Genomic DNA, 24,170 nt, shown 5'->3' with positions numbered 1-24,170 from the left:
GCCGGTGACCCAGCCAGAAGAGTCTGGGCCAGAAGAAGAAGATGGTATAGAATGCAACCCAAACTTTCTTCACACCATATTTGGAGTCAGTTGCTTGCTGCCCGCAGTCCTGAAAATAAATGTACCGATAAATAATTATTTCCTGCTTCACACATAACCAAATATGACTGTGCCCGGCCTGGTGGCCAAAAAGACAGCCCATTGTTCAGATGCCTGTCCCTACTCCCCCTTTGTCTGAAAAAAAAATGTGGCTTTACTTTCCTGTGAATCTCAACTCAAAAAATAGAATGGCACACAGTCAGCAAATACCTCGTGTTGGCTTGCCACTGCCCAGCCCTGGGATCAATTAGATAAATAGAGAGCAATGGGTTTCCTCCAAATATGGTCAGGAAATAACCTCCCTGGGCTCTGGCAACTCTGGAACCTTCTTTTGGAGAAATGATGCAGAAAGCCATCTGGCGAAACACTAATCCCCTTGAACTGACCATCCTTCATGGAGTGACCATCAAGGGGCATCCTGCGGTGATCCATTGCATTTGACCTTGGTGTGGATTCCAGCCAGCACCCTGTGCAATACTGAGTCCCGCCAGGCAGGCCATGTGCTACGGGAACCGCAGCACTCACAAATCTGGGGGGGGGGGGCGGCTGCGGTCCCACAGGTCTAGATTTGAGGCCTGCCTCATGCACATGGCCTATCCTGGACAAGTCAACCCCTCAATCTCTACCACTCTCTATGAAATAGATCTCATCTACCCGTCTCCAGAGCCAAGGGGGTAACACAGATAAAATCCCCAGCCTACGGTAGATCTCAATCCCCTCATTAGATCTGCCCACCTCGTATTGGACAAACGGGAAATCCAAGATGTTGACCATCATCACATTAGTAGAGCTAAAGATCTGAGCCCAGATCTGCGTGACTGTCAAGGTTATGCTGTGCAGCGGGGAGGTGGATGTAGAACCCATCATGGAGTGCTATCTTTCTGACGTGGTGTCTATACTGTGAATGGATCTTAATCCACAGCCCTGGAGCTATGTGTTCACCCATCCATCTTCCCCACTAGACCCTGAGCCCTTGAGAGCGCAGACCAAGCACCACCCAGCCCAGTGCATCGGGGGCCTGCTAGCTGGCCCAGCACATTGGAGGCAAACTCCCGGTAATGAGTAGTGAACACGGGGTGGCTCCTTTCACACCCTGTCACCCCCACCTCCCCTGTGGTGATGGAGTCACTGTGGGTGACACCATCCACACCGTGCCCTCATCGCCTGATTACTGAAAGGAGGATGAGGCAGCTCATAGTGCGGGGAGAGGGGTTTTAACTCTAGGTAAGACCTACTCCATGCCAGACACTCTGCCTTCTTCTCTGTTATTACCCATTCAGACACAGATGTACATGTACAGACACACATACACACATATACTCACACACACACACACACACACACACACACACACACAATGTACACAGAAAAATACAAGCACAGACTCACAGACAAACACACCGGCAGAGCAACAGCATCTCTGGTTTCACCAAGGATGAACAGCAACAGCTCAGTCTGCAGAAGAGGGGCGCCGGGTCCAAGCCCACGCAGCCGGTGGTTGTCACAGCTTGCTGGGAAAGTCTGCCGGCTTTACCATTTTGCTCGGCACAGCTGGAGACCCCCGGTCAGTCCTCTACCACCCCTGGTGTGAGCAACCTTGGGAGGCAGGCTGGCTGAGGCTGAGCTCTTCCAGCTGCAGGAAGCAGTGGAGGCTGCTGGCTGCTCGGCCTGAGCATTTTGCATCTGCAGGATTTGTTTGGCACAAGCCTGGCCTGTTGGGCAGCAGGCGGTGGACATTCCTCCTCCCAGAGCCCAGTGGAGACCAACCCCTGTGCCAACACACGTGCAGCCAGCGCGTGTCCCCGGGGCCAGCCGCCGTGGAGCGTGGGTGGAATGCTGCTGTGGTGGCCCTGGTTTCACTGGCATGTGGAAGGCATGGACTGGAGGCTTCCACGTGTGTCTTTACTCCAGCTCCCTGTGACAGAGCAGGAAAGGGGGGATAATGGAGGTCCTGGATAGAAGTTCTGGAGATTTGTGAAGAGAAATGGACTCCAGAGGCATGGACGATGGGTTTACGAGGGAAGATAACCAGATTACTGAGCTATGACGGTGCTAGACCCTAAACCAGCGCCTTTCCCTGCTTGTCTCATTCCAGCCCGGTTGGCCATGTCAGGGAGGGAACACTGAAGCTGGTTAGACATTTGGCAAAGCAAATGGAGCAAAGTACTTGTGTCCACCCTCAGTGCTCACCGCAGGAGCCAGACTCCATCAACTGCTCAAGCATAATCTGCAAACAGAGCAAGAACCGGCCACCCTCTGCCCATCTTCCTCTGTGGGGCACAGGCTCACCAACGCGTACTGCTGAGCCGAGATCACTTGGGAAGAACTGCCAAGCTGTCCTGTTCCTTTGAAGATGCACAGGGGGTTCTAAAAGTTAGATGTGTTTGTCCATCTCCATGCTCACACCCCCGGGTTCTCAGAGACAGCCAGAGGCGGCGCGTGCATCTACAAAGTGCACGGCCCTTCCTGGGTCCCCTTCCAGTGACTCCCACCTACCTCAGGAGAGGAAGGAAACAGAGAGCTGGGGGAAAACTGCCCTGCCCAGCAGAGGAGGGCCGAGAGCACAGCCAGTGCCTCCTCCGACAGCTCAATGTGGAGCCATTTGGATTCTGTGGTCCTCAGAAACCCTAGAAAGCCACCCGCCTGCTCCTCAGCCCATGGGGTCTGCGGTCTCCAGCGTACCCTGGGCCCCTGCCAGATCCCCTACACATATGAGCTGAGCAAACTAGACCTCCTGCTCCTCCTTCCCCTCTTCCTCCTCCACCTCCTCCTCCACCTCCTCCTTACCCTCCTCCTCCCCTCCTCCCCTTCTCCTCCTCCCCTCCTGCTCCTCCTCTTCTTCCTCCTCCCCCTCCTCCTCCTCCTCTTCCTCCTCCTCATCTCTTTCTCTTCCTCCTCCTCCTCTTCTTCCTCCTCATCCCCCTCCTCCTCTTCCTCCTCCTCCTCCTCTTCTTCCTCCTCCTCCTCCTCCTCCTTCTCCTCCTCCTCCTCCCCCTCCTCCCCCTCCTCCACCTACTCCCCCTCCTCCACCTACTCCCCATCTTCCTCCTTCTCATTCTTTTCCATCCCTTTGTCTTCTTCTTCCATTTGCCCTCCTCCCTTATTTTTACTCTTCATCCTTTCTCTCTGCCTCATCCTCTTCCTCCTTTGTTTTTCTTCCATTTATCTTCCTCCCCTCCTCATCTTTCTCCTCCTCCTCCCCTCTGCCTTCTACCCCTCCTCCAAGAGCCTTCCCTTTTTTCCTCCCCCTCCTCGCCCCTCCCCCCTCCTCCTCCACCACCAGCATGCTGGACACACCAGTCTGACATGTCTTTCCAATTAGGCCAGTCCTGAGATGCAGAGAAACAGGAAACCACCAGCAACCTCAGACCCATCCAGACTCAGGAAACCGGGCAGAGACAGTGGCGCTCTGGTCGTGGCGTCGGCTCCAAGACAGGGCACCGCACAGGCGGCCTCGCACGCCTCCCCCCCAGGGCACTGCCCACCTCCCCAGCCGCAGGGGCTGGAGGCCAGGCCATGGGAATCAAAGCAGAGGAAGAGTCCAGTGTGAAGAGTCCCTGTGGGCATCTGGGTGTTCTCAGCACCACCACAGCTGTGTAGCCAATGATGGCGTCTCCCCAAGACCCCAGGATGTGGCTCCATCTTAAAGGATTGTGATGGGACAAATCCCATGAGATGACCTCTGCGACCCTAGCCCAGCAGCTAGTGTGTGCAGCCCTCATTCGGGCCAAGGAACTGGCAAGTACCTGCCCCAGATCACCCCATTGTTCCTCACCGCTGCTCTGGGAGGAGACACTTTGGGATCTCATTTGCATGATGGGAAGACCGAGTCTGGGTCTACAGAAATTGCAGCGGAATTGGAAGATGCAGATCCAAATCCCAACCTTGTGGTAGCTGGTTCAGGACCTAGACGTGCAAGTGTGTCACTTGGCCTTGTTCATCTGCACGATGGCATTCCGGTCACGGCTCCACACTGTGGGTCCTGAGGGCCCACAGGGCTACCTTCCCCCCGAAGGGCACACCTGGAAAGGGAGGACCTGATCATGGGCCCGGACACCGGGGGAAGGGCTCTGTAGCTTTTTCAGCCTCGTCTCCTCCCGGTGACCTGTGTTGTCATCTCTATGTGTGGACTCTCATGCAGGACTTAGAGCTCCAGAGAATGACAAGACAGAAATGAAATGCTGAAGGAGGAAGTGTGTGCCGGCCAGTCACTGAGTCAATGACATCATGGCGTCTGACCCCTAGAGGCCACAGGCTACAGGGCCAGCTATTGGCAAACCCCAACCCAATACTCCAAAGTCAGCTCATTACCGTAGATCTTGAGGAACCTGGTGGAATGGTCACGGGACGCAGCAGCTCCCTTGGTCTACACCGCAGACACTGGCAGGAGGGCAAGTACATATTTCTGCACCCACGTTTGTCTCAGCAATAGTCACGACAGCTAAAATGTAGGCTCCAACCAGATAAACCAAAGGTGCTACAGCTGTACAATGGAATACTATTCAGCCTGAAAAAAGGAGGAAACCTGAACACCACCCAAAGTAAAGGTTGAAGACATTAGACTAAGTAAAAGGACACTAGACTAATTAAAAGCCAAGGAGGGACTTACATGAGGTACTGAAAAATCATACATAGAGGAAACATTGATGCTTGCTAAAGTCAATGAAGAATAAACTAAGTAAATTTACGGAGAACCCGTCCCAAGAACTGGCTTCGGTGTGTACATGATGCTGTGATCAGAAACAGCATGTGCAGACATGGCTGCCCAGAGACAGATCCGTGTGCACAGGACATCGGGGGCAGGCGGTGGCTTTACCCCTGAGGACCCTCGCTCTGCCCCGGGGCCCCTTCCACTCTTGGGGCACTCCCTGGCTACTGGATTTGCCCACGTGAATTGGTATAAGACCATGATGAGCTCTCTGACAGAGGTGCATGCGGTGCTTCAGATTTTTCTCAGAGCGTAGAGGGGAAGGGTTAAGGAGCAAAAGCAAGATCAATGTTTCCCCCTGAAAGTTTACAGTCACAGATTTTAATGCAAAGAAGCTGTTGTGTGTGAGCTGAGAATCTTTGATGAAAACTAATACAGCACGGCAAATGCCTTCCACATTGCCCGGCCCCGCCCGCTCGAAGAAGGGAAGATGGGCAGTGGGTCGGACTCCTCCCCTCCTTTTATTAGAAAGATCTTGGGTTTCTGTCATTTAGGGAGGGGGAAGGAAGATCTGGGCTAAAATCAAGTGAACTGAAAGGCAGCCAAGGCTAAAGGTCTCATTCCTGGTGGATTACCTCAATGCACTGCTACCCCAGCCCTAGGTAGCGGGGTGCACAATGTGCCCCCTGGGCCCGCCTTGGTGAGCCATGGTCCACTACCACCTGCATTTGTGCAGACACATGTACAACACAATTGACACACTTGCTTGTTATCACTTGGTGGGCTTTCTTTTTCCCCCCAGCCGGATGGAGTCTGGTCTCATTTCAAGTTGTTATAAAGATCATTTGGTTTAGCCACTGTGTATATGTGTGTGTGTGTGTTCTATACATGTGTGCGTGCATTCATGCGTGCATGCATATGAGTGTTTCCATGTACATCAATATCTCTTTGTGAACATGTGTGTGCGTGTACTGCATATGTGTACATGCATGTTCCTGTGTGTGTACCCATGCATGTACATGTCTGCGTGTGTACATGTGTGTGTGTCCATCTTGCCAGCACAAAAGCAGTTCTTTTGCACTCACAGACTCAAGTTTTGCTCACAACTGAAAGGAATTTGGGCTGCCTACTTCAGATATGCAGAGCAGTGAAAGGTGTGAGTTTGCTCAAGGTCATCTCTGGAGCTTTACTTTCTTTGTCTCTATGGCTCGCTCCACTGTCCAACACCAGCCCCTGCTCACAAGGCCTTGAACCTGAGAATTAGGCCCAGGCCAAGCCAGTCAGACATCCAACATCTGTCTGAAGTATCACATTGCTCAAGTGTTGCTCACAGCTGGAAGGCACCAGGTCTCCCTTGTCCTGCTGGAGAGAAATCCTCTCCAGCTGAGAGAACACTGTCTCCACCTTCTAGAAAAACATCACCACTTCAAAGCCACACTGGTCAGAACGCAGGGCTTTACCCTCCGTCCACTGACTGAACCATGGTAATTGTCTCATAGGCATCATTCACTTTTTTTAATATTTTCTCTCCATTTTTAATCAGCATCCTGTTTGTGTCTTCACACCCTAACACCATCGTGTAGCTTTTATGCTATAGTTTTTACTTTTTTCTTTAAAAGAAATCAATAGGTTGTGATTTTTCTGGCTCCACACAGCTCAACTGCAGAAATTAAGTATTTACCTTAAGCAGGAATTTTACTCTGTCAAACACAGAAGGCGGGAGTGATTAGGAAAATGGAATGGTCCTATTTTTGGAGGAGAAGATACCCCTGGTCCTTCATTCAGAGGCTCTTAGGGGCAGCCAGTAGGGCAGCGGTGTGATCACAGAGGCCCTATCCTGAAAGATGCCTGCTGAAGGGTCTCCCCCTCTGCTGATCTGCGTGGGAGCTCCCTGAGTGGCACCGATTCAATTAGGAAGGTTGAATTAGGAATCAGCAGGCCCAGGTTCTTTTCCAGGTCTTGACGTCACCGCTGGGGCATGGGGCAACATGTGCCTAGTTCCCAGAGTCCAAAGCCATGGTGTGTATGCGAGGATCTGAGCACCAGGGAGGCGCCCAGCCCCCTTCCCGCCACACCCCGGTACAGCACGGTGCAGCCCACTGCAGGGTCTAAGCCTCGCCCATGGCGGCCTTAGGAGTAGCTGGCCCTCGGAATCTCTCTGGGATCTCTCGTGGATACTCAGCTTCTGTATGTTTAAGTCTGAGAGTTTCATGGGAACAATTGTAAGTCATTTCTAGTTTAAAACTGTGAGATCCCCACAGGCAGCCATCAGATCCTTCTCCCACCTCAAGGCTCCTTTGCAGGCAGGAGCTAAGCTGCTCGGCCCATAAGTAGCATCCATGGACCACAAAAATGCCCCAGCTGTCTCCCTCCCAGGAACGCCAAGATGGGGAGGCCCGTTCCCACACCTGACCATGGGGGAAGGGTCAGGCGACAGTGCGCCCTGAAGGCACTCCAGAGCAACACTACAGGCTTCGGCCTTCGCAGAGAAAGCTGCAGGAAGTAAGTCCATCTTCCTGCTGGAGAAGATGCAGATCACATGGAGGAAGGGTAGCCCAATGGTGCTGTCTCTCCCCATTACTTATTGCAAATTACCCATCTATTTGGGATGGCGAACGATGTGGCTCAGCACAGCAATTTGCTTTTGTCTTTCCTGGTTCTGTGTCTCCTCCTTTGTTTGCAGACAGAGGACACTGGGAAGAAGTCACCAAAGGCTGAATTAAGCTGGAGAAGACATTCAAGACATACAGCTTCTTCATCACATGTCCAGTGCCTTGCTAGAACCAGTCATCTTTCCTCTCCTCTCCTCTCCCCTCCTCTCCTCTCCTCTCCTCTCCTCTCCCCTCCTCTCCTTTCCTCTCCCCTCCTCTTCTCTTCTCTCCCCTTCTCTTCTCTCCTCTCCTCTCCTCTCCCCTCCTCTTCTCTTCTCTCCCCTCCTCTTCTCTCCTCTCCTCTCCTTCCCTCCCCTCCTTTCCTCTCCTCTCTTCTCCTCCCCTCTCCTTTCCTCTCTTCTTTTCTCTTCTCCCCTCTTCTCTCTTTCCCTTCCTTTTCCTTCCCTGCTCTTCCCTTCCCTCTCTTCCCCTGTTCTCTCTTCTGTCCCCCCCATACACACACCCCCTCTTTCTTCCTTCTGCTTAATCCTCTCCAAGTGTAGGAGTCCTCTTCAGAAAGTCTTAGGACTTGGTATTTGTTACCCACCTTTACCCACTAATCTCAACCCCCAGGCCTGACACCTGGCAATGCCTTGGACATCCCTCTGGTGATGGGCTTTCTCCTTGAGATGAAGCCCTGATCCTTCTGTGAGTCATTCAGGACTCCTTTGTCTGTTTAAAGTCCCTTTAGGAAATAGAGACACAGTCCAACTGCTGTCAGCCGAAAGCCTCTGTAAGCTGTCCCTGTGGAGCAGCTTCAAGTGCCATCGCCACCCTAGTGAGCCTCGTCTTACTGCCCTTCTGGGGGTCTTAGAGTCCTCCAAAAATGGGGCACCAGTGCCAAAGACAGCCTCAGGAGAGGCCTGACCCAAGCCTCCAGCACCCAGACTGTCACTTCCCTCATTCCGGGAATCGTCCTTGGTTTCCCACAGCCAGTAACTGCTTTATCCTTCCTCGCATCCATTCTGCTAGTCTGGAGTTTTGTAGAAACCCAATCGTTGGAAGCTCTAGGACCCTCAGGGTCCCAAGGAGAATTCTAAGTAGGCTAGCTTGCCCTTTTCAACTAGAAGCATTGCTTTCCTACACCCCATATCCAACTTCCCTCCAACCATCTCACAGTGGAAATGGGAGAGCAGCTTTGGGGGCCACAAATCCAGATTCGTGTGCGAGTTCCCACCATGGCACCTTCTTATCCAGCTGTTTGCAGATCTAGAAAGGAAGGATAGCCAGGATGCTGCCCTTTCAGCAGGTTCCCAGCAAATGGCTGACCTACAACCCACGAACACATAGGAGGTGTTCTTATCAATAACCACACATTACTAATCGTAAAACAATGATGGGACTGTGGTACAGTTCATGTGTCTCCAACTGAACAGTAACTTCAGCTCTTCGTCTTACTACCCAAATGCATTAGCAGCTCAGCTTTGTGTGCCTCGTGATTTTGGTGCTGGACAGCAGACTTATGAGGAGAACTTCCAAACAAAACAGAGGCAATGATCAAGGCGCTCTATCATTTCTGCTAGCCAGCATCTGTCGCAGGCAGTTTGTGAAGCAGGTTTGTTGGTTTGCTTCTTTTTTTTAATGTCCCTAATTTTACCACTATGGACCCTATTTTTCTCTCAGGGCTGCATAATTAGAAATCAAAGCAAAATATTTAGTTCTTCAATTCCTCTAAGGCTGTCATCTTGTTTTCTCCTCCTCTCTCCCCAGAATGTCCTTCACCTGGGTACCCAGCTCCCCCACCAGGAACTTCAAACAGCCACCATTTTCCCCTTCCCTTCTCTTCCCCAAATCACAACCCGGTACCCCCCGCCTAGCCTGCCCTCTTGGTTGGAATGTGTTCAATTCCTATTGTTTGGAAGATAGGAGATATTTTTTTTTAGTTGCATTGTTAATCAAACGCTCCCGTTTAAAAAAGTTTGCTCAGCAGCATGCGTCTCCTAATATGTGTCAACTTCTGTTTGGATCGACGGACGTGGGACGCGGTATTCATTATTCATTTTTGCAGAATGGAAATTAATTATTGTGCACGGGATTCTAAACACATATGGCAACAGTGCCGGCTGGACGTGGCCCCCTGCCAGGACTCAGAGCTTCAGATTCAGAGGTAATATGCTGTTTTGCAGAGCCAAGACCTCCTAAGGGTTCCGAGATAGAAGAATTGAAAAACTGACATGTTTCTGTACATGGTCCAACTCCTGAGCCTCCTCAAATGCACCCGTGACTTGCCTGCTATCTTTTCCCCAGTCCAGACTGGCAAGGGGAGAATCTGAATCTGGGTCCATCAAAGTCACCACAGCCTCCTGGAGGCTGCTGGTCTCCCAGCCCACCTTCCTTCGTGGGTCCCCGGAGGGCGGGAGTCAGTCCTCCGTCCTTCACATCTGAAAAGAGGAACTTTATTCTTCTGAGATGAACGTGTTCATTTCTTGGGTGAAAAGTGTAAGGGTATCCATTAACTTTGAGACAAAAAAAACATGAACATGGAAGACAATTCCTGGTAGAGCAGAAGGCACATGTTAAAACTGAGAGGAGCTGTTAGGAATTCTGGATAAACCAGAGCCATGTATTGAGAGCTTTCGAAGGAAGAAGCATTTCAGATACAAGCAAGACAGCCACTACTTACTCCGATTTATCCTCCGTCTCCTCTCATCGCTGTTAGGACGATGTCTGGGAGAAAAGAGCCGTTCAATGCAAAGCTGATGAATGAGTCAAGGTCTGAAAGTGTGAACAAAGTGTAAGTTGTGTGGATTACAAGCGAACAATTTTTTTAATGAAAAAGACCTGGCTGAGATGGTTAATCTTCCTTGCCAATATGATTGAATTGAGAGACACTTAGATTTGTAAGGCTTACTTCCGCTTGGAATTGAGCTGATACAATTCGAGTTCAATTCTCTCTCTCTCTCTCCCCCCCCCCCTCTCTCTCTCCTCTCTCCTCTCTCTTCCCTCTGCCTCTCTATTCTCACTGTTTCTGTCTCTTCCTTTCTCTGTCTCTGGCTGCTCCTCTCTCACACACATACACTTTCTCTTTCTCTCTCATACTTTGCCTTCACTTCTCTTAGCAAGTGAAATTGGAGAATGTGAAAGGGGAAAATAGGTTTTTTAATGTATAAGGAAGGAGGAAATATAGAAAACAGGAAGGAGATACTCTGAGAGCTCATCTGGTTGAGGTACCATCAAAGCTGTAGCCAGTTGGTGGCTATGTAGAAAATAACAAGGCGATACATAACACCTCCAGTCATCAGTGCGAGAACTTCCCAACCTGGGCTGCAGAAGTTCCAACAATAAATTACAGGGGATGCCCCTAAGGTTGAGCCAGATAGTGTGTCTTCAATGCCATTTTCAAGTTAATTCTTATCTTGAAATGATTAAACTTTATTGAAAGTTGACAATGATCATCACAATGATCCCTTTACTCAATTTGCCCTCCTGCTCATCTCTTGAACAGCCAGAGTATATTTGTCAAAACTAAGAAAGCAGCATTGACTCATGGTTAGGCATTAAACAAACCCCATCCAAATTTCACAAATTTCCATTCGTGCCATTGGCAATCCCAGATCTGGGGTTAGATTTTGATGTAATGTGTCCAGCTGTCTTCTGATCTAGTAGCATTTGTCAGTGTTTCCATATTTTTACTTGTCTTGACGTTCTTGAAGAATGTAGGCCAGGTAACCTGGAAAATGTCCAGCCTGTGTTCATCTGGCATTTGTCTCCTGTTTGAACAGGGATGATGGGTTTTTTAAAATACCGTTACTGAGATAGCATGTCTTTCTCAACATACCATATTCAGGATTCATGATACCCACATAGCATATTTTATTACAGTAACAGAAAGTTATCATTCTGTTTCTTCCTTCATTAAATGAAAATTTCTCCTAAAACAATCTCAAATCACGTCTTATTTCATCTCTGTTTTCTCAGACATATCCCTATATGGAATACAATCAATCTTACAGTCAACTAATAATCTTTCTGCCTTTTTCTCATTACACCTATTAAACCACAACACCCCCATACAATTTTTCTGCTCTTGTTTTGGAGGTTCAAGTCTGTTTGTTTTTAATAAATAGAGCAATGTATTTTCCATTTTTAATTAATTTTCATCTCGGTTAGCTCTATTATGGTGCCCCCGTTTACTACATACTCCTAGGTTTGGTCAGTCAGTTTCAAACTCCTCAATCCAAGACTCACATCCTTCAAAATCATTTCTTTAGTTTGCATTGACAATAAAACGATTGCATGAGACAGAACTGAGGACTACATCCCAGGCTGACAGAGAGGGAGATCTGGCCTTCATTGTGATCAACTGATACCTAGAGGACACAGCTCCCATACAACCTGCTTGACTTTGCTTGACTTCATTCTCCTGGCTGTCAAAACTGCCATAATCCAACTCCAACCTTTAGTCATGAGGGCAGGCGGCTGGACTGTATAATTACCAACACATGCCTGAAATCGAATTTCTTAGCATCACACTTTTAAGTGGATTTGTATCTAAGCCTCTAGTTTTGAAGAATTCCATTCACCCTACAAACATTTACTGAATAACTACTCTGGGTCAAATTTGCTTTCTGGATTTTTTTTCTTCCCCTTTCTTTCTTTATTTTTTTTCTTTCTTTCTTGGTAATTTATTTCTCAACTTAGAATTAAAAGCATCTTAAGTTGGTTTTTAAAAAGTAAAAGGAAGGAGAATGCTCATCCTCATGGGGGTGTGAGGATGGCCCTAGGTGAGCTCAGGGTGGAGCCCCAGAGCTGGTCATCCCTTTGCTTGGCCCTGGGTTCCCATTGTCAATAAATGGCTAGCTGGGATCTAACGCGTTTTTCGTAGCTCTGGCAAGCTAACCAGGGAGGACCTGGGGAAGGGAGTCAGGAGAGCATCCTGCAAGCTGCCATCTGCTGGGTCCCTCCCTTGTCATCTCGCACAAGTGGCTCTGACCCCTTAGAGCTGGGCTGAGGCCCAGTGTGGCAGGAGACAGCCTGAAGCCAGAGCGGCTCAGAGGGTACTCCCATGTTGTACAGAATGGAGCCTGATGTGTGTGTGTGTATGAGAGAGAGAGAGAGAGAGAAAGAGTGAGAGAGAGAGACAGAGACAGAGACAGAGACAGAGACAGACAGAGACAGAGACAGAGACAGAGACAGACAGACTGACTGAAGTTTAAATTCAGGACTCCATGCCCTTTAACACTAATCTATGTTGCCAGCCCTCTTTGTACCAGTTATTTAGAGGGAGGGTCTTGCCTCATTGCCAGAGCCTGTGATTGGACCATAGTCCTCTCATTTAAAGCACACATCACACACCTAGCTTCTTCCTGTTCAGATGGAATCTTGGGAGCATTTTGGCCTAGACTAGCCTAGAACCTAAATCCTCCTGATTGCAGAATCCCATGTAGCGGATATGACAGGCACATGCCACTATGCCCAGCTTCTGGTTAAGATGCTAGGGGCGGGGGAGGGTGGTAGGGGGGAATCCCATAAACTTTTTTCTTGGGCTAACTTCAAATCTTGATCCTCCCTCCCTATGTCTATCTCCCAAGTAGCAAGATCACAGGCATGAGACACAACACCCAAATGGAGCCTGAATTTAAATATAAGTATGTAACTTCAATATTCACATTGTTCTTTGTGTTGCACAAGTATTTTTCTTCCTTATCTCAATGTGTTTTCCTTCACTGGATTTCATTGAAAGGGAAATTTTCAACCCAAGCAATGGGTAGTTGAGAGAGCTTTTTATCTCCTTTTCTGAAAAGCTGATGTCCTCTAGCTTTCCTCAGTGAATCAAGACAAAGAACCTGGAGACCAATGCGCAGTAGGTAGGTGGCAAGCCTAAAATCACAGCCCCAATGTGGCCAACTGGTTGACCCAGCATGTAGGGACAGGTGGAGGGAAGGCTTACCACAAAGGCCACGAGACAATGGTCCAGTATTAAGCACAACAGCTCAGCCATGGACCTGAGCCTGAGGTTGAGTCATGCTCTGAGATTGACAGGGTCTCAAGGCTAAATCCTAAAGAACTTTCCAGATACGGCCCCAACATGAGGATGAAGTAGGGAGAGGCTAGAGAGAGAAAGAGAGGCCTGAGAGGGAGCTATGGGAGGGGCTGCAAGTATTTTCAGGTGATCATTCTTTCTCTAAAGCTCCTGGCAAACAGGCTTCTCCAAAACATGATACTAAGCACCAGGAAGTGAGTTCAGTGTTGAAGACGCCACCCCAAAACCTCCATGAAGAAGATGCTGTTTTTCTAGCTGGCTATGCTCAGAGAGGGGCTTAGAGCAAGCCCATAGTTTACTCAAGGAGGAAAATAAATAGTTGGTATCTAAAATGACCTTTTTCCACTACTAAGCGTGTCATTGTGAATGATATGTTCCCTGAATGAGTTAGGAAAACATGTGTGCCTTCATTATGCACGGACACAGTCAAACACATAAATGCACATGCTCACGTACACACATGCGCATGCTCACACGCACACACAGGTGTGCTCATCTTCATCTTCACACAACTTTCACTTCCAAGATATATACATATGAATACATATGATAAATATTTAATGATAAATATTTAACAACACAGTCAAAGTTAAAATTTAAAAATACAGATGAGCGGTTACTGCCCCCCCCACACACACATACATCATCGTCCTCATCAATGACATGCATCAATGATGAACTTAATAGGGAAGGAAAAGACACCACAGTGACGTCTGAGACACGGGGTGAGTTGTTCCAAAAGTCGAAGCGAAGAGAAAACAAGAGCTTGGGGCTCCAACGCAAGAGAGGAGCTATGGAAGCCTTTGTGGGTTTTCATGTTTGCTGGAACAAAGTGAACTCTGTAGGTGACAACAATAACAACAACAAAGTTTTTAAAAACCCAAACACAGAAAACAGTAACTTCTCCTTTTTAAAAAAATTTCATTTTATTGTAAGGATGCCGTGCAGAGAGTTATAGCGACATGAGTAAGTCCATGAGTGCATTTCCTGTGGAGCATTGTTACCTCTTCCCTTGTTGTTCTCCTACTATATAAACTGCCAAGCATAACTCTGGCTTGGTTCACAATTTTTCATGCCATGAATGTCCCGTGAGGATGCAGTGACTTCGTTTCAGTCACACCTCCGTCCACATCCGAGGAGCGAAGCCGTCAAAGGCAGTGCTGAAAGGTAATTGCGAATTACTCCACACACCAAATTTATTGCCTTCCCAATTGTCCTTCCGGGTCCAGGTACTCCTCTGTCAGAGCTCTCCCCATTGGGCCCGATGTGCCACCGCCACCTTCCGCGCAGTTAGCTCCCATAAATTAATGTTTCCACTTCAACTCATTCATCTGGCAAGGGAGGGCGATTGCTCGGGTGCCAGCGTCAGGGCTGAGTCACGTTGCTCCCACGTGGAAAATAGAAGAACCTTTTGTGTCTTCTACCCAACCTACGCTGAAGGCCATCGGTGCCTGTGCTTCTCTCTCTTGTTTGTCCATGTGGATGCCTGCTGCTCTCCTGGCAGTCAGTGTGGAGCCTGTGCCGAGGAGAAAGGAAGGCCAGAGGGCCAGCCAGGGGGTGGGCGGGGAGGGCTTGGAGCGATGAGCTGCCCTGCCCAATGCCAAAGGCTGTGGGAATCCTGTGTGCAATGTTCCAGACTTGGAACATGCTGGCCAGGGCTGGTTTTGACAGGTACAACCTGAAAGGTGGCACAGGATCCTGCAGTTAGAGGGTCCTCGGTTATAGTTGAACACTCCCGGTCAAGGCCTTCTTCTGATTCTACATCTTATTCACCAAGCTGACAGTGTAGATCATGACTCAGACGTATAGAGGAAGAACACAGATCCTGAGTTCAACTCCTTCACTGACCTCCGCCAGCCCTGCAGGTGACATCCCCAGTCCCCCTCCCCTGTCTGTCCCCCCTTGGTGGCCATTGGCCGAGGTCAGGCCTTCCTCGTGGTAGATGGGTCCTCATCAGATGCCCAGGTTGCTGATCTATTTTCCTGGCTATGTGCTCATCATCACCTGAGTCAAACATGTGTTCTTGCCTTTTCTGGCCCCCATCCAGCTCTCCCTCCCTCTTTTCCTTCCTGCCCCCTCTCCTCTCTACAGAACTACCCTTTCCGAACCTTCCAAGTGTTACTTCAGGGGCCAGTTTCTTGAGATCACCTTCCCTGACTCTTGTGTTGGATGAACACATGATGAACACACCTTCCCTGCCATCCTCCCCGGCCTCTGCCTCTCTTTCATCTCCACCATCTCCTGCCCTGGAATACCCAGTGTCTGGGCCTGCCTTCCTACCAGACTCTGAGCTCTTGCCCAAAGGGATGGTGACTTTTCATGTTCGGTTCCTGGGGGATTCCAGGGAGATGGGAGGGGAAGGAGGGCCATCATGGCTTGGTGGAGTCAAGAGTGGACAGAGAGCAGGACTCTAGGCCAGCCCCACGTGCGTGCTGAAAGAGAAGAAAGAGCTCTTCAGGGAAGGCACTTCTCTTTGGTGAGCAGACTGAGCTCTGGTCCTGAATTGAGCGTCCCTTAGCCTTCTTCCCTGGAGTGGAAGGCGTCTTCACCAGCCATCCTGCAGTTTCTAGCTCAGGCACCGTCTCCTCCCTCCTCCCCCAGCACCCATCCCCCTGCTGACCTGAACCTTAATCCTTCTGCCTTCCTGGCCACCCAGACAGGCTTCTTCGTCTTATTTTCTTCAACAAGCAGCCAAGTCCTGGGCAAGGATCTCGCCTGTCTTCTGTTTAACCCAACGTGCACTTCGAAAGCCTCTGAAATGCCATTAATTACAATAATAGTGACACTTTGTACTTTTATAGCATCTTTCATCAGAAGATCTCTGAGTGCTTAGAAAATATTATCTCATTAATCCTCACAACACCCTCATGAGACAGTTGGCAGGTGAACCTCCCCTACTTTATCAGGAAAGGGAGGGAGCAAGGCAGGAAGAGGTTTGGAGAAGGGGCCAAGATCAGACAAAGAGATGGGAGCTCTCGTGGGGTGGCCAAGCCTGCTGGCTGGTCTTCTGCACTACGGCCGAGTCAGACACATACATTCTATAAAACTGTACCCGGATCACGTGGGCAAGGAGTGGACACCCCCGACATTGAGTCGGCATCCAGGAAGTTATTTCAAATCGCAGACATCTTCAAACATCAACTTTCAGCAAAATATGCTCTGTTCTCGCTGGCAATCCAGCCAGCAAATCAATGATACTCGTGAATCCTTCTTCTCCTACCTATCTGAGAGCTAGGGAAGATTCCAGCCAAGAGGAAAGAGTATAATTGTGCATGAATCCCTGCCTTTCAACATTAGAAACACAAAGCCAGCACCTGGTGGGGGGTGGGAATAGGTGTAAATGATGTCTTTCCATCAGGACTGGGGACGACTTCTACAGAGCTTTTGTTTACATTCTTAACCCTGAGCCCAGTGGGTTCTGGAGGGATCTGGTCCAACCCTTTCATTTTGCAGATGGGGGGAATAAAACCTCCAGAGATTCTGGAAACCTCCAGAGTCTGGGTCACATGATGCTAAAGCACTGATTGAGGATGGCCTGTACCCCATCTTTCTAAGCACCCTGATTTCTCAACCCCAGACCTGGAGCCATGTTTGAAGGCATGAGAGAACATTCTAGTAAGCACAATGAAGCTGTGTGTGGTGAGGGAGGAAGAAAGGGAGGGTGAGGAGGGAAACTCCAGGGGATACCACCCCAGACCTTAGTGGGTGATGGGGAGATCTTGGGGTGCAGGGGCGGGGGCTGGGTAAACCTCTCTGAGTAAACCAACCCCAGAGGCACTAATGCATGCATGCTGTATAATAGATACCTGTCTGATATAATTAATTGTATTTTTCCTAAATTTAACATTGCCCGGAGGGGAAAATTGTTTCACTTGGTAAAAAAAAAAAAAAACCTCCTGCCACACAGCTCCTCCAAGCTGGCCAGATTTAATTGCTGTGATAAAGAAAAAAAAAACCACAAGAAAGACCAGGTTCCCACTCAATCTATAACCACATCTACTGGAGAATAGCTTTCATCACCTTTGAAAGGGCAACCACGGGATAATTAGAGGGGAAGGGTGCTCACTGGGAATTATCCAGAAATATCAAATCTCCCTTTATCACAGAGTCCGACTTAAAATGTCCTGGTATTTCTTGGCTTCCCCAAGTCCCACCCTTCTAGAAGCTAAGCCCTTGGGTTTTTGACGATTTCATGGTGGAGACAATCAACCAGTTTCACAAGTTTTGTGTCCATTATGGGCCGGAATGCCGGAAGGATCCCGTTGTCTACTGAGAACCAAACCCTGTTTCCTACTACTCTCCTGTTACCCTACTGTGCGAACTCGGGCAGCTGTCTTCACTTCTCTGAGCCTCCTCTGAAACATGAGGGGCTATTGGGGGTGCGTGTTAAGACTAATGTAGCTGAATTCTCCACGTATGAGAATCCTGGTCCCTCCAGGCAGTGTTCAGGCCTTTCTAGAAAACAAACAAGAAAAGGAACAAAGGCCTGGGAGTAAGGAGTGGATCGTTTGAGTGGCCATAAAGAGATGGGATTCACTTTCTGGGGCTTCGTGTATTTTCTCCTTTCATTGATGCTATTCCACATTGCCCAGGGCAGGAATCTCAGGGCAGGCCAAGAACCAGTGGAGTGACATTCTTGGCAGCTTGTTTGTGCTTGGAGCAGAGAGCCTTTGTTCCAGCAGATTCCCAGGCCTGTCTGTCTGGGGAGGTTTGCCTAGTGGTAAAAGTCAGCCGGCCCTCACCTCCTGGCCATGCTGGGGTACGGGGAACTGTGGGTATCAGAGGAGCCCAGCCAGTCCCCCAACACTGTAATACAGCAAGGCTGGGAGGGAAACAGGAGGAGCAGCCCAGGGGGGCCGGGTGTGGATTCTGTCATTATTTCCCTCCCTTTCTCCATAGATGGTAACCAGGCTTTAGTATGGCCCCTCCCTCTACAACTTGTACTGAAACTCTGTTGAACTGGGTTCCACGCACGCCATACTTCTGTCTCTCCCTCTACTTCCCTCTGCCCACAAGCACCCAAACAGCACAGCCCATCCCTGCTCTTTTACTAAAACTTCGGATCATCACACAGCATTCTCCTGAGTACAAACCAGTTCCTGCAGGTTTTCTTTAGCTCCTGAGGTGGGGGTGGGGGTGGTTGTGGGGGTGGGGGAAGAGCAGGTCCTATCTTCTTTAGGCCTCTGTCCCTCATCTCAGTTACATCAACATTGTCTGATGGTTTTAACCCTTGCTGATGCAGAATACTTTTTCATTTACTATCTATACATTTTTTTTTCAGATTTCTGTCTTCATAGCTACTGTCTGATTGTTTTATGCTTAGCTTTTGATAGAGTATTATTTGTGTAGTGGCCCAATTTTTGGTCCATATCTCATGTCCCTGCACAAGTGCATTGTGGGTCTGGGTGCAGACCTTCTATTTTTCCATGTCACACAACTTAACAGTGGGGATGGGTGTGTGTTCCTTGACCTGAGATGCTGGAGAATACAGGACCAAACTAGATGCACTGAGTGGAGATTACTCAGAAAAAAAAAATGTAGGCTATTTTATTTATCTGTCCATCCATCACCTATCCATCCATCTGCCCATCCACTGAACTACCTATCCATCCATCATCCATCCCTCCACCAAACCACCCATCCATTGAACCATCCACCTATCTGTCCATTAAACCAGCCAGCCAGCCATAGAATCGCCCATCCATCCATCCACTGAACAAGTTCTTCCCTGTCTCCTTGGCCCTCAGTTTTGTGCTGGGTACTGAAACACAGGTTAAGCCCTGGATGAGTTCCCATTCTGGTGAGGCAGGTAGGCCTATCTCAGACTTCTCTGAGAGTTAAGAACATCAGCTCTAGTGGAGAATGGAAGAAGGAGATCTGTCATCGTGGGAGGCAGAGACAGTGTAGGCAGGAGGGAGGAACCAACCAACAGACATCTTCTTATGAGGCTGGATACAAGGCCGACTTGGTAAGGTCTCCTTAGCTCTGACAGATTTACATCCTGTCATCTCCAACAGTCATCTCTCTAGCATAGCACATGGCAAATGCACCCGTCTCTGGGGTCAGCCACAGTCCCTCACGTTCCCTGTCAGGTCAGGCTTTGCAACAGCACCACTGGTACAACAGAACTGACTGAATCCTGTGAGCGGATCATGACAAGGCGCTCCAAGCAAACCAAGGGGAAGAGCAGAAGCTGCAGGATGGCAGGTATTTGGAGATTCTGAGGCCAAGATGAGAGGGAGAGGGAGAGGGGCTGGGGCGGAGGCTCTGCTTCCTCATGATGGAGCTTGCTGGCTACTTGTTGAAGGACGTTGGCAATGACCCAGCTGGTGAGAAGCCACCTAGAGAGTCTGACAAGAAAATGTCATCATCTCACTCGTACTTGAAACAGCCCTGCGGTAGAGGTACCTCAAAGCCCTTTCCTTGGATGGGATGCTGTGGCTGTCATGTTCTTCATTAGCTCCCTGGAAAGCACAAGACATGGTACAGAGCAGAGGAGGCATGGGTGCTGGAGGGCATCAGACCAGACCAGTTGGGCATGGAGCACAAGGGAGCCTGGGATCCAAGCCCCTCTCAGACGCAGCCTCCCACATTTCTCCTTTGATGAGCGTGTTGCTGAATGGATGAACAGATCTCCAGGTCACATAGGGAAAGCCACAGGACAACTCCTGAGCCACGGGTGACACAGAAACTACTCCAAGGGAGAGGCAGACAGGCTCTTGCCTGTCGGGAGTGGAGAGAGAGTGCAGTGGGACCCAGCCTGGCTTCACAAGGGCAATGACATGAAGGTTTTCCAGGAAGAACGTCCTGTCCACCAGACACTCAACCCAGCAATCACAAAACACAGCCAAAGAACAGCTGGAGAGATGAACGCGCCAACCAGAGTAAGGCTAGCCGTTAGTAGAATGAAATGAGATTGGAGCAAACTTCCAAGAAGACAGTTAACTTCTTGACTCGGGTGTTGTGTGGCAATTTGATTCTCTCACCCAACATGAAGAAGGAAAAGGAAAGGAAAGATGGAGTAAGAAGCAAAAGGAGAATAAAAAGGCATTGTTCCCCATCCTGTTCGGGTGCCTCTCATGCCTAACAAATAATGAATTAGAGAGAGATCAGAACATGCAAGGCCAAAACAGTCATTAAATGCCACTCCCCTCCCCCCCACCAAGAGGATGCCAGCAGCCCACAACCAGCAGCCAGTCCAGACAGTCCAGCCAGGAGCCAAAATGATGAAGCAGAAAAGACCCCTTTGAGCAAGCCAGTTATTAAGAGCTCTAGACGGGGAGAGGGAGAGAGTGTGCACAGCTTAACTCAAACATTGGTGCTGAGATATAAAAAACAATTATGACATTCAATTATTCCATTAAGTGAAATTAACCATTCTTCTCGTTCTTTGAAAAGACCAAAAGAAGAAAGCCCGAGATCTGAATAATTAGGTCAGCAAAGGATTGTGAAGAAAGGATGTCTAGACTTTTATTTTCATTTGGAAAGGAAGAGGAGGGGCGTGTGTGTGTGTGTGTGTGTGTGTGTGTGTGTGTGTGTGTGTGTGTGTGTGTGTGTGTGTGTGTGTGTGTCCGCTGTTCCCAGAGTGCCTTTGAATTCTCGGGGTGGTCAGATCCCAGACTCTACCCTGGCAGGTACGGCCAAGTCCGGATCAAGGAGTGGTATTCCCACTTTGATGTTGACTGTCACGCTCCGCTGCCTGACGATCTCTTTGGCTGCCTGCAAGTCTGTCGTCCTGGGAGACCAGGTAATCGGCCAGGAGTGCAGACTCAAGAGGCCTCTCTGACAGCCCCTGTCTTTCCAACTGAGGACAGATTTGTAGGTGGAGACTCTGCCCTTGTCTTTCACGTTCCCTAGAGGGGATTCGGGTCCTCGGATCTCACCTCCAAGATGATCTCACAGGTGGCACACATGTGCATCTGTGTGCGCATTCACACGTGTGTGCCAACACATTCATGCATGGTCCTGGCAGGAGGGAAGGGTGAACGTGGGGCAGAAAGATGGCAGCCACTAGCCACCCCCAAGCGCTAATAGTATATTGGGGTGCCTGTGTGAGCCCTGTGTTCAGAAGCACACAGGGAGTGTGATGACAAGAATCCCGGTGGTCACGTAAACAGGGTACGGCGTGGGAAGGGGGAGCTCCAGCCCCGCACCTCACTTCTCACTCTGTGACTTCCCCGCACAACTGCTATTTCCTCTGTCATGATACAATTCATAAATTGACAAATGTGATCTATCAGGGCCAACTTAGGTCTTCTTTGTTTTGCGTCTGCACATCACCTGTTAAGTGGTCCAGCTCTCCAAGGGTGCTGGAGACACCCAGGATTAACCTCCAGCACACAACTTGAAAATCTGTAAAAAAAAAAAAAAAAAAAAAAAAAAAGTTGTGTTAGGATTCACTGTTTTTAGTCGTAGGAGATACAGTACTTGGGATTGACCTCGGGTCTTGCCTGGCTAGGCAGGTGCTCTACCATTTGAGCCATGTCTCTAGCCCTCTTGGTCTTTTGTTAGTTTTTAGGTAGGGTCATGTGATTTTGTCCAAGCTGGCCTTGAACCTCCCACCCTTTGCCTCTATCATATCTAGATTACAGCAGAGTTTCACCACACCTGGCCCCATTGTAGACATTTTTAAGTGTATAGTTCAGTGGTTTTAAGTATATTCACATTACTATAAAATCTTCACCATCATCTATCTCTGTGACTGCTTTATGCTCCCAAAGGGAGGCTATAGTCCATTAAACATGACTCTATTTTCCTCCTTCACCCCCCATTCTATGTTCTGTCTTTATGAATTTAACTGCTCTAGATATCTTACCTAAAGGGAGAAAAAAAATCACATAGAATGTGTTCTTTTGTTACTAGATTATTTCACTTGATTTAATGTTTTCAAGGTTCCTCCATGATTTAAGATACACTGGGATGTGTTTCCTTTTCAAAGCTGAATACTACTCCATCATTTTACGTGCATACCACAGTTTGTGTACTCATTCACACATCTGAGGACAATCGGGTTGTTTGTACTTTGGGCTATGGTTGATAACGCTGCCGTGAACAAAGGTGCAGAAGAAATAGAATCTGAGCCCCTGTGGATTTGGCACAGAGCACTTAAGGCGAGACTGAAGCTGGTTGGAAGCAGAGACCCAGGATCAATGTGGAGGCCTCCTACCCTCAATGCCAAGTAAAGGGAAAGAAGAGGGTTGTGGGGGATGGGTAGCCTTTGAGATCCTAGTGTTGGGCTGGGTATCATCATTTTAGAAGGGCCAAGAATGTCAGTCAGAGCAGATGGAGACTTGCTCCTATTGGCTGTTATCTTTCATACTAGCTGGTCATACAACCTCACCTCTAAAGATCAGCTCAAGCGAGCCCAGTGTGAGCAAGAAAGAAAACAGAGACAACAGAAAGTACCTGGGTACTGGCAGTCATGTAGGACAGGGTAGGACCTAAAAGCTTGTGGCGGGAACCAGCCCAGTTCATTTGGTAATCTAATTATGAGTATACCCACTGACAAATGGGTGCATTGAGGCTCAGAGATGCCGATGGGTCCAAAGTGAATTTTCTGGAAGAAAAGAGCTTATGGTTTCCCCTCTGTAATTCCCTTGCCTGCTGTCCAGTATGCAATCTTTGCGCGCGCGACTCAGCAAGGATGTCATGAAGATCAGGGTCAATGTCCAACATACTTGACCCAGGATCGACAAGGCTGTGGCCCCGTGGACACGTTAGCTGGGCATTTCTTGTCTGCTCTGACTTCTGGAGGCGTCCTCATGGCTCTGCGTGGTCCTCTGCCTTCTACACCATCAACCTCTGCACACTTGTTCTATCTCCCAGCTGTGTCCATCTCTCTGCATTCCACTACCAAGGACCCTTGTGATGGCCCCGGGTCAGCTGAGTAAGGACAGTCAGCTGACTGGAAACTCCCTTCGCCTTCAATCTTATTTCCCCTTTGCCCATAACAGAGGGCATAGGCATAGGATCCAGACGTTAGGGTCTGGATTTCTCCAAGAAGCCATGATTCTGCCCATTGTACACATGTGTCCACATGCACGCGTGCATGCACACACACACACACCACTCTCTCACACAGACTTTTATGAAAAGTTGAAAGAAAGAACATGGATGAATATACCTTTTGTCTTGCTGAGCGCAACACATTTGTCAATAAACGGTGACCTCCCTGCCACAAGATCCTCTGTCCTCGAGCAATTATCCTGAGAGAGCCTGGAGAACATATGCTTGCCTCCCGCTCCTGCTGGCCAGCCCCTCAGGTCAGGTCCTCCATGGGGCCCCATCAAGTCCAACCGAGTCGGGTGGAAGGGCGTGTGGAACAGTGTGCAGTCCTCGAGAGGCAGCAAGACCCAGACTGGAGCCTACCATAGGATCGAGCTGCTGCTCACTGGCTGTGGGCGGGGCCTACCATGGGATCTTGCTGCTGCTCACTGGCGTGGGCTCAGAGGAGAACCAAGGGAGTGCTCCCACAGGGAGCCACGCTGAAAAGATGGCATCCGACTGTAGGAGGCCCCCACCGCCCTTCCCCCAACTCACCAGGCCACCGCCCTCAGGAAGGGACGGGTGGCAGCCAAAGAGTGTGAAAGGCTCTGAGCAACCAGATTCTCCAAGCTCCTCCCACTTGAAAGAAGGGGCACGGAGGTGTAGAGAGAAGGCTTCAGAACAGCCATGTGGCATCTCCTCCTCAGGATCTGCTTGATGAGAGGCTCCAAAGACAGGGGGACCCTGGAGTCTGTGCTGTCTCCAATGTCCCTGGCACTTGGGAAATTCTTGCCTGAGTGGGAGG

Source organism: Dipodomys merriami, unplaced genomic scaffold, assembly GCF_024711535.1.
Source record: "Dipodomys merriami isolate MVZ:Mamm:240054 unplaced genomic scaffold, mDipMer1.0.p SCAF_50, whole genome shotgun sequence".
NCBI classification, from domain to species: Eukaryota; Metazoa; Chordata; class Mammalia; order Rodentia; family Heteromyidae; genus Dipodomys; species Dipodomys merriami.
The sequence above is the reverse complement of the archived record's forward strand: the minus strand, read 5'-3'. Positions refer to the sequence as shown.